This window comes from Eucalyptus grandis, chromosome 6, assembly GCF_016545825.1.
Source record: "Eucalyptus grandis isolate ANBG69807.140 chromosome 6, ASM1654582v1, whole genome shotgun sequence".
In the NCBI taxonomy this organism is placed as follows: domain Eukaryota; kingdom Viridiplantae; phylum Streptophyta; class Magnoliopsida; order Myrtales; family Myrtaceae; genus Eucalyptus; species Eucalyptus grandis.
In genome coordinates, this window is record NC_052617.1 from 24,313,690 (window position 1) to 24,323,366 (window position 9,677).

The window sequence follows — 9,677 nt, forward strand, 5'->3', positions numbered from 1 at the left end:
AACCAGATATCTAGGTTCGGGGACTTGGGTTACGCTAATATTGCTATTAGCGCCCTTTCGGTACCTAAACAGTATGTTGTGCTTTTCCTAACATGTCCATGCGTTTCTTTTTATATTTTCAGGATCATCAATTTCTATACTAAGTGATCATGCGTGGTTGATCATTTTCATGCTATTCTATTTCTAAAAAATAAAAAGGAAAACAACCAATGAAATTGAAATTGCAAAACGTTAAGTAAGCAATCAAGGAAAAACAGTAAATCTATCAGGCAATCCTAAAAATATAAAAGAGAAAACAAACGAGAAAGAAAGGAAACCCGCAACTCGTCGGGCTTTATACAATGCATAAAACCCGAGACATGTGTCGGGAAAACAAAAAGTACAAGACAATGGTCGGAATGGACATCGACCTCCACCACCTTCATGCCTTCTCCATCCTCAAGGTCCTAATCTAAACCTAATCTAAGAAATTTATGACTAGGTGCATACAAATGAAAGAAACAATCATCACGTATCGAAACAATCAAAAGCAAGACATTCTTTTATGTTCACAAAGAATGACTAAAGTCACAAAGTCTTCTAGATCAAATTCTAAGTGGTATCCCAAGATTCATCATTATTATATGTCACATCTAAATTCTTCATCATAGAAACTAGACACTCAACATAGGCTCAATAAAAACGCAATCGTCAGCTATTTCATCCTAAAATTTCTATGGCAGGTGAATCAGCATATGAGGAACAAATTTCATGAAGAAACATCCTAAAATTCTAGACACGTGAATTTATAACATCCTGGAAGAGATCAAAGTCAATTGAAAGTAGAATAGAGCAGCAAGGCAAACATACAACCTTTTTTTTTTAGTTTTTATGTGAAGGACAACTTTCATGAAGGACCTAATCCCAAACTCCTCACACAAAAAATTTGTATTAAATTCACAAGTATTCGAGGTTATAGAAACAAAGCATGCTTTCTAGACCAAGACAAATTCCAAATTTCAATATCAGCAAATTTACGCATGAACAGCAAACATCAATTACACGTGATCTCCATTTAACCCACTAAAAGCACACATGATTGCATTCTAGTAAACTTTATACGGGAAATGCGGTAAGACACAAGCATTGCAACTTTAATGGGACATCGGAACGTAGGTAAACATAATGCAATGGGAATTAACTATTTATGACTGAGCCAAAAATCACAAAGCACAGCATGTAGATTGAAGATAAGGAGAGAAAATAAGCATAGGAAATCAGCCAAAATGGATCACTAAAACCACACATTTTCATCATAAACCTAAGCTTATGCTCTTTCTCATAAACCAGATCTATCAAGAGAACGGGAAGTAGTTGAATGATGACCCATGTATTTAAAGTGAGCGTCTATATAGATGAGAAAAATTCAGGACCTTTCTGGACTAAGACGTTAAAAGCTTAGGTAACATCAAGATATGGCACCAGCATTGACATATAAAAAGAGGTAAAAACAGCAATCTACCTTTCTTATATCTACAAAAGTGGGAGTTAAGCTAGCCACCTTTCTTACATTTCTGAACAAGGCCAAACAGGAAAATCAAATGCAGGCACCTTTCTTACATTTCTGAACAAGGCCAATCAGGAAAATCAAATGCAGGGATACATCTATCGGTCCTATGGAACTTGAAAATGACCACCGAATGAAGTGAACAAGCAAGATGACATGCTTCCTGTTTCAAGACATTTAAATTTCTTTATTGCTGTGGCTAAAGATATATCCCTACCCATCTAAATTCTAATATCCAATCATACCGAAGGTAACAACTAGAAAACAAAATTTTGATTCAATACATCATCAAATTTGAAAGAAATATGTTGGAGATAAAACTCATAATCCCAACAATGTTCCTCCACAGTCAGCATCGATATAGGTAAACTCGTAACTATTACAACTACAAAAATGCTAAGAACAATCAAGAGCAATTCCAACATCATCATATTTTCTATTTATCTGCATATACCACACAGAGAACTATTTAAGAGAGGGAGTGCGTCAATTCGTGCATGAGACAGAGCAATTAAGAGGGAGAGAGATAGAAAAAAAAAAACCTGATCAAGCTAGGGACAGAAATCCGTTGTCACTGATCAATTTTGGAGCTGTGCCGAGACTTCCTACTCGCGCGAACCCGAACCCCGATATCTCGAGCTCGGAAGGGTGTGATCCGCGACGAACGCGTCGGATTGATAAGCGAGTGAGCGTCCGAAAGAGGGATAGAGGGGTCAGAATCCAACACCCAAACGGATGCCAACAGAAATCGAAAACCCTAACAAATCGTGGAGGATGGAAAAAGAGCTCACCGCTCGAGCAAAAAATCCAGCGAGAAGAAATCGGTCAAGAGTCGCTGTAGTTACTGCTAATACGCTTCAGATCTGAACCTCCTCCGATCAAGTTTTCAGAGAGCAAGCGTCGCCGGTCTTCAATTTCAGATCCTTGCTAACGCGAGAAAGAAAAAACCTTAGCCTTCGACTTGAACTCAACGGAGAAGTATTGGAGACGGATGCGGAAACTCCCTCCGATGGACCGCGAGCGAAGTCGAGACTTGGGATCCGAGATCGAGTCCTAACGGCCGCGTCTTTGAAATGAGCTTCGAGCGCTCGTCGGCCGAGAGAAGACGAGGTCCGCGAGAGGAAGATCGCAGTCCACGAGCTCAAGAGATGGTATGAAGATGATCCGAGGAGAAACGCAAGAAAGATGCCGCCATTGACGTCGTGGGAGGGCTAGGGTTCCGCTGCAACCGCCTCGAACTCCATTGATGACCCCGCAAAAAAAAAAAAAAAAAAATACGAACGCCCGTGAGAGAGAGAGAGAAAAAGTGCGAAGTCCCCTCTCACCGTGCGAAGTCCCTCTTTTTTTTTTTTTTTTTTTTTTTTTTGTTGTTTTCTTTTTATTCTAACTTTTCTTTTGCTTTTCATTTCATTTCATTTTTTTGTTTTGTTTTCATTTTCACTTTCATTTCATTTTTTTTTTTTTATGCTTTCCTTCATCCATTTTTTTCTTTTGGGCTCTTTGTTCTTTTTGTCTCTTCTTCTTTTTTTCTTTTCTTTTTTTCTAATTTTTTTTGTCTTTTCATTTCATTTAACTTTTGCGAATTGAATGTTTAAAACGTCGACAAAAATTTCGGGTGTCAACAGGTAGCATACCCCATAAATATGCAACGGCGAGCTTGTGGACCCATCTTATCCTTAGGTCCTACTATAGATGCATAGCATAGACACCCAAAAATCCTCAGATGATTAAGATATGGCTTCTTCCCAAAGAGAATTTCAAAAGGGCTTCGACCGTTAAGAATCTTGGTGGGCATACGGTTGATCAAATATGTTGCAGTCAATACACATTCCCCCCAAAAATTATCTGGAATGGAACCCTAAAATTTTAAGGCCCTGGCTACTTCCAGCAAATGACAATGCTTCCTTTCCACTATTCCATTTTGTTGAGGTGTGTATATGCAAGAACTCTCATGCAGAATCCCTTGAGATGATAATAAAGTCGTACACTCATAATTGAAAAACTCTTTCCCATTGTTTGTCCTAATTTTTTGAATATTTTTCCCAAACTAAGTTTTCGACAGAGAGAGGAAAGTTTTTAAGTATGATATGACTTGACTCTTAGATTGCATGAGGAAAATCCATGTAGCCCTTGAATGATCATCCACAATGGTAAGAAAGAAACGAGAGCCATCATGATTCAGTGTATGATATGGTCCCCAAACATCCATATGAAGTAAAGAGAAAATGTCAGTTGCACGACTTTTGCTCAATGGAAAAGGGTTGCGTGATTGCTTTGCAAGTGGGCAAATGTGACATTGAGAATAGGGAAATGAGGAACTATGACCCAATCTGGAATGGAAAATGAAATTTTTATCATTGGTAGTCAGATTACATAATAATTGTTTATTGCAATGAAAAAAATCCAGATTCTTGGGTGAACTTCTCCAGAAAAATAGTCCATCTGATAGATTACCCCATCCCATCAGTTTCCCAGTCGAAAGGGCTTGAAATTGACAACTATCAGCATTGAAGGAAACTTGACATGAATTCTCCTTACAGGCTCTAGACACAGATATAAGATTGAATGGAATTCAGGAATATATAGGACATTGGTGAGAATGATTTGAACTAAGATTAACGTCGGTTGTAGTAACATGAGCAGTATTCCCATTTGGTAATTGCACTATAATGGGATTATCCAGTTCTTTATTAATAGTGGTAAACAATGTCTTCTCACATGCAATATGATCACTGGCTCCAGAATCAACAATCCAAGTATTTCTCGATATATTGTTTATTCGACAATGAGAAATACCTGTAAAGCTGCCCCCTTTTCTCTGAACATCCAATTTGTGCAGTGCCTGCATCAACTGCTCATATTCAGCATGAGTAATAGGATGATTTGTACCCGCCTGTCCTGTAAGTTGATATGCTGCTGCTGATATTTCTTTGCCCTTTTTTTCATCAGGTTTACCATGCAGCTTCCAGCAATTTTCTATGGTGTGATGAGGCCGTCTGCAGAATTCACAATATAATTTGGCCTTATTTTTTTAATTAGGCCCATAGGAGTTCAGCCCAAAGGAATTGGGCCCACGAGAGTTAGGCCCATACGGATTTGGCCCATGATTTCTCGAAAGGTTTCCACCTTGGATCCTTTAATGAGCAAACCATCTCCACTGTCCGATCTCCATGTGTTCACGCCCCTCTCCAGCCATCCGATCGCTGCGTGCGATTGTGACCGTCCGCGGCAGAGCCTTTAAAAGGCTTAGCTTCCGCTAACCCTAGGTTTTCATCGCGCTTCCTGTCTAGGGTTCGCGAAGCTCTCTTCGTTCTTACGGCGAGGGCTAGGGTTTCCACCCCCTTTCCTTCGGTCAAATCAAGCCTTTGGCTTTCTTCTTGCACGGCGAGTTGAAATATTCGGCCAATCGAGGGTGCAAGCTCTATCGCGAGTATCTGTGACCTGAAATGGAGGTAAGAATCATTAAGAATAAGGAGGAATCGAGTCGCTTTCTCCCTGTCTTTTATCGCCTTATACTGTTGAATGGTGATTTCGGGTCCGTTTAGTTTCTCCTCCGCTGCTTCTAGCTCGTTCCAGAGCGCTGATAGCTTGTTGAAGCACGTTGTCACGGACGTGTTTCCTTGCTTCAGTTCGAGTCGTTTTCTCCCTGTCTTTTATCGCCTTATCTTTGTTGAATGGTGGTTTCGGGTTCGTTTAGTTTCTCCTCCGCTGCTTCTAGCTCGTTCCAAAGCGTTGACAGCTTGTTGAAGCACGTTGTCACGGACGTGTTTCCTTGCTTCAGTTCGATAAGAGCTTGATGTAGCAAGAAGATTCTCGCCCGATCCAGTTTCCCGTACATTTCTCTTATATTGTCCTAAAAAAAATTCGAATCTTCTGTTGGGGGCAACCCAGTTGCTATCTCTGGGCTAATGCAGTTGCCTATCCACGTCCTGACCAATTGGTTGCACTTTTTCCATTGTCGCCATAATTTCTCATTAGTTGGAACCGGGACGGTTCCGTCGATAAATCCCTCTTTGTCTTTTGTTACGAGGGCTCAACGAATTCACGTGCCCAATTCAAGTAATTTTCCGATCCTGTGAGGGGATGACTGATAAGCTGCAACTCTGGTCCGTCAGTGTTGGAGACATATAGCGCGTCGCCAAGTTCTGGGCGACCCATGGCGGCCGTAAATGGAAAGGGTATGAACCCTGTTGGGAATCCTGGATTTGTAGACTGACCTGCACTCAAATTTTCTGATCCGCCCGTCTGCTCAGGGCCGATGGCTGTGCCTACCCCAATGTTGGCCGATAGGCCTCCATTGGTCTGCACACTCTGGTAGCTCGGCTGTGATGTACCTGGGTTTAATCCCTGGATCCATGGGTATGGCATCCATTGATAAGGATAGCCCGAGAAAGGTAACCCTGGATTGAACTGAGCCGGATTTTGTTGCCACTGTGTGTGCTGAAATGGTGTTTGACCTTGGCTGGGCTACTGTTCAATAATGGGTGAGTCTGATTTGGACGAAACAGGTGGTGTCGGATTTGTTCTCGACTGATCTCCAGAGGGTAAGGTAAATTCTTGTGGGTTGGTCATGATGAAGAATTTGCAAAAGAAAATTCTGTTTTGTAGATTGAGTCTTTTGCAGATTCCGAATTCCTCCCAAAGACTGCTCTGTTCTGCAAGAGTCGCAGCAACAAAGACAGAAAGGAAAAGGAAGGCAATTCGAACAGGAATGCGGAAGCTAGGTCAAAATCAGAGGCTGCTCTGATACCGTGAAAGAAGATGAGAAAGAGATAGTCGAGAGAAGAGAACAAGAGAATTTTCTTTGTATTCTGTATATCGATCAATGTACAATGTTTACATTGTTTATAATACAAAGTCTGTATATGAAAAGCAAGTAAATATTTTACAATATTTGTATCCGATTAGATCCGATACTAAATGGACGTAATTGATCCTTGAATGATATTGTGAATCTTCACGCGTATCTTCCAACAAAGAATTACACTTCAGTTTACAATTTCAGCTCTTGTGGATCAGCGTTCTTAGTGGACCAGGACTCGTTTAATGTCTCCAAATACGAACTTCCTGTCCCAAATGATATGCTCGTTAAAAAATACTCAAACGTTGTCCTGGATTGGGTAGTTGAACGGGATTTAACCTGCAAGGAAGCGCAATCGAACCGATCGAGCTATGCTTGCGGTGCCAATAGTTTCTGTTCTGACTTCAGGAACGGGCAGGGTTATCGTTGCCTCTGTGATGCTGGGTACACGGGGAATCCCTATACCTCCCCACTGTCCCCGGGATGTCAAGGTATCGTTCCGTTCTCTTTGCAAGCCAAAGTTTATCTTATTGGATTGAGCCAAATTTTATATTATTGGATTGGGCCAAATTTACAGTTCACCATTGATTCTGCTTCATATAGACATTGATGAATGTAAGAATCCACGACGATACCCATGTCATGGTTATTGCAAGAATACGCCTGGGAACTACACATGCGGTTGCCGATAAACATGACTGGTGATGGCAAAGTCGGTTGCCAAATTTCAGGTCTTGCCACGACTGCTGCACGTAACTCTATTCCTTTGTGATGGTCGCTTAATGAACTATTCTATTCTTGCTGATCGCGAGTCCACTTGCTATTGATCTGGTTTATGTTGAGATGTTCTGAAATTGTATTCGATCCTACTTTTCCACGGAGAGATCATTGATCACCACTCGATGACCATCGGATAAAAAAAAGGTCAGTCTCACCCAATGATTGCAAATTTAGTAAATTACGATCCGTTGTAATCCGAGAATCCATTCCAAGTACCATAGAAGTGCCCCTCATCTGGGTTTTTTCCTTTTCTTTCTTGGTGTTCACCAAGAGACACTCCCGGCCGCACCGTGTTTTTCTTTCTTCTGGTCGTATATTCATTGCACACACCACACTGCTTTTTTATTCTTCACGTCAAAGACGCACCAACCCCTTTTTGGCCAAAAGGCTAAAAAGTCCAACCTTCATCTAAAAATTGCGAGTTTACCAACATGACCAAAAGTACATCAACGAACTCAATTGAGTCTAACTAAAAAAAAATTACCGACAAACCTCCGATCTAAGAGTCGAAGGTTGAAGAACTCTGAGGTCCAAGTATTTAAGGGGGTCAAGTTAACATTAAAATTTAGTTCTTAAATTTAAAAGGCCCGAATTCATCATATAACCTAAGTCAAATTTTTTGGGAGAAACTAATTCATTTATTACTCTATTTTGTGTGGTAGTCATTGTATCGATAACATTAAGCGTAGTTGTTAGTGGGCTAGTCTTCTTCATATGCAAGAGGAGAGCCAAAGAGAGATATGTTAGGCAAAATGGAGGAGAGATCTTGAAGCACCAAAGAGTGAAAATCTTCACCAAGGCACAGTTGGCTAAAGCCACCAATCACTACAATACTAGCAACAAGCTCAATGAGGGTGGTTTTGCTTCAATCTACAAAGGAAGAATTGACGGTGACGTTTTATTCACAGTCAAGAAGCCTAGAGATGTCCTTGTCAATAAGTCAAAAGACATGAACAAGGACTTGTCTCTAAGTACTCACGATGAATTTCTACACGAAATCAGTATCATTTCACAGGTGAATCATAAGAACTTGGTCAAGCTCCTGGGCATATGTTTGGAGACCAATGTGCCATTGTTGTTCTATGAATTCATTCCTAATGGGACTCTCTATCACCACATTCATGACAAGAGATCGACTGTTTTGCGCTCGTGGAAGAATTGCCTCGGAAGCTACCTTGGCCCTCGAGTACTTGCATTCCCTAGCTGACCCGCCGGTCATTCACAGTGATGTCAAGTCTCTGAATATACTTTTAGACGAGAAGCACTCAGCAAAAGTATCTGATTTCAGGGCCTCGGTTTTGATATCACTTGGAAAGACTCATGTAGCTGATAGAGTACAAGGCACAATAGGTTACCTTGACCCTAGGTATCTCACCATTGGTGAATTAACCACGAAGAGTGACGTTTATAGTTTTGGGGTTGTCCTTGTGGAGCTCCTCACCGAAGAGATGCCAACTCAATGCACAAAATATGGGGAAAAAATCAACGCCGTCCAATTTTTCATCTCCCCCATGGAGAACCAGACACTCATCCATATGACAAAGTTCGAGGCATCCAACGAAGGTGAATTGCAGGAGATCGAGGCAGTTGGTTCGCTTGCTAGAAGGTGCTTAAACTTTAATGGCGTCAAAAGGCCAACGATGAGGGAAGTGGCCGAGCAACTGACTAGGATCAACAAGAACTTGTGGGCCGATCGACAAGACGATGAAGAGACTCAAAGTGTACTTGACGAGACGGGATGTGATTCTCTCCGGACTTCAATCGGTGAAATGAACAAACTGAATCGACTGCTCTTTTATTATTTGACATCGAAGCAGCCACTTCTAGTTCCAGTGTCTGATTCGTGCTTTCTAACATAAAAACAAGTCCAGGGGTCGTATGTCCCGGCTTGATTAATTAGGGATTTTCAAGTTTTTTAAGGGATGATTCTTATTTAAGGTAAGTACGGTTTATGATTTGCTGGATGAATAATTACAGAATGATTGCGCTGTTCCGTATCTATTCGAACAATTTAATGGGAAATTACATTTTTGAATTGCATTTTCCCATAGACCTTCTTTCCCAAATAAAGCACAAAGGCAGTTTCCTAATATTTGGCGCTGTATCGTTTTCTCTTTTTTGCCTTTTTGTCACTATAGCAAAAGATGCCGCTTTATAGAAAGGCAAGAGCTACCAGAAAGCTTGAATGACAAACTCTACCCGCAAAGTTACAAAGTTGATTCGAGTTATCCACACAGTTAGATCTGTAATGCTCGTGTGAAAACTACTAGATCCAGTGTGGTGGCTCAAATCCGTGCGTCGATAAAAAAACTTAACCTAAACAAGATTTTCACGTAACACCTAATTAATTCGATGAATAAATGTGGCTTGTCTGGCCTGTCCCATTCTCTACATTGTCACTTAGCACTATAGGGATGTCAAAAACCGAACCGAGCCAAATCTAAAAGTTCGGTTTTTTCTAGTTCGGTTCGGATAATATTAAAAGTTTAACCGGTTTGATTTTTATCAATTCAGTTAATGGAATTAAACCAATAAAATATAATTTGATTC

General features: G+C 40.8%; 1 long non-coding RNA gene and 1 pseudogene across 1 annotated transcript; one reads left to right on the forward strand and one right to left on the reverse strand.

Moving 5' to 3' along the window:
* Positions 1-307: 307 nt before the first annotated feature.
* LOC120294699 lies at positions 308-1,889 on the reverse strand. Its single transcript, XR_005551936.1, has 2 exons — positions 1,591-1,889; positions 308-1,540 (listed from the first exon to the last, which is right to left on the reverse strand). It is a non-coding gene; the product is annotated as an uncharacterized LOC120294699 (long non-coding RNA).
* A 3,103-nt stretch (positions 1,890-4,992) lies between these two features.
* Positions 4,993-8,986, forward strand: LOC104451748 (annotated as a pseudogene).
* Positions 8,987-9,677: the final 691 nt, after the last annotated feature.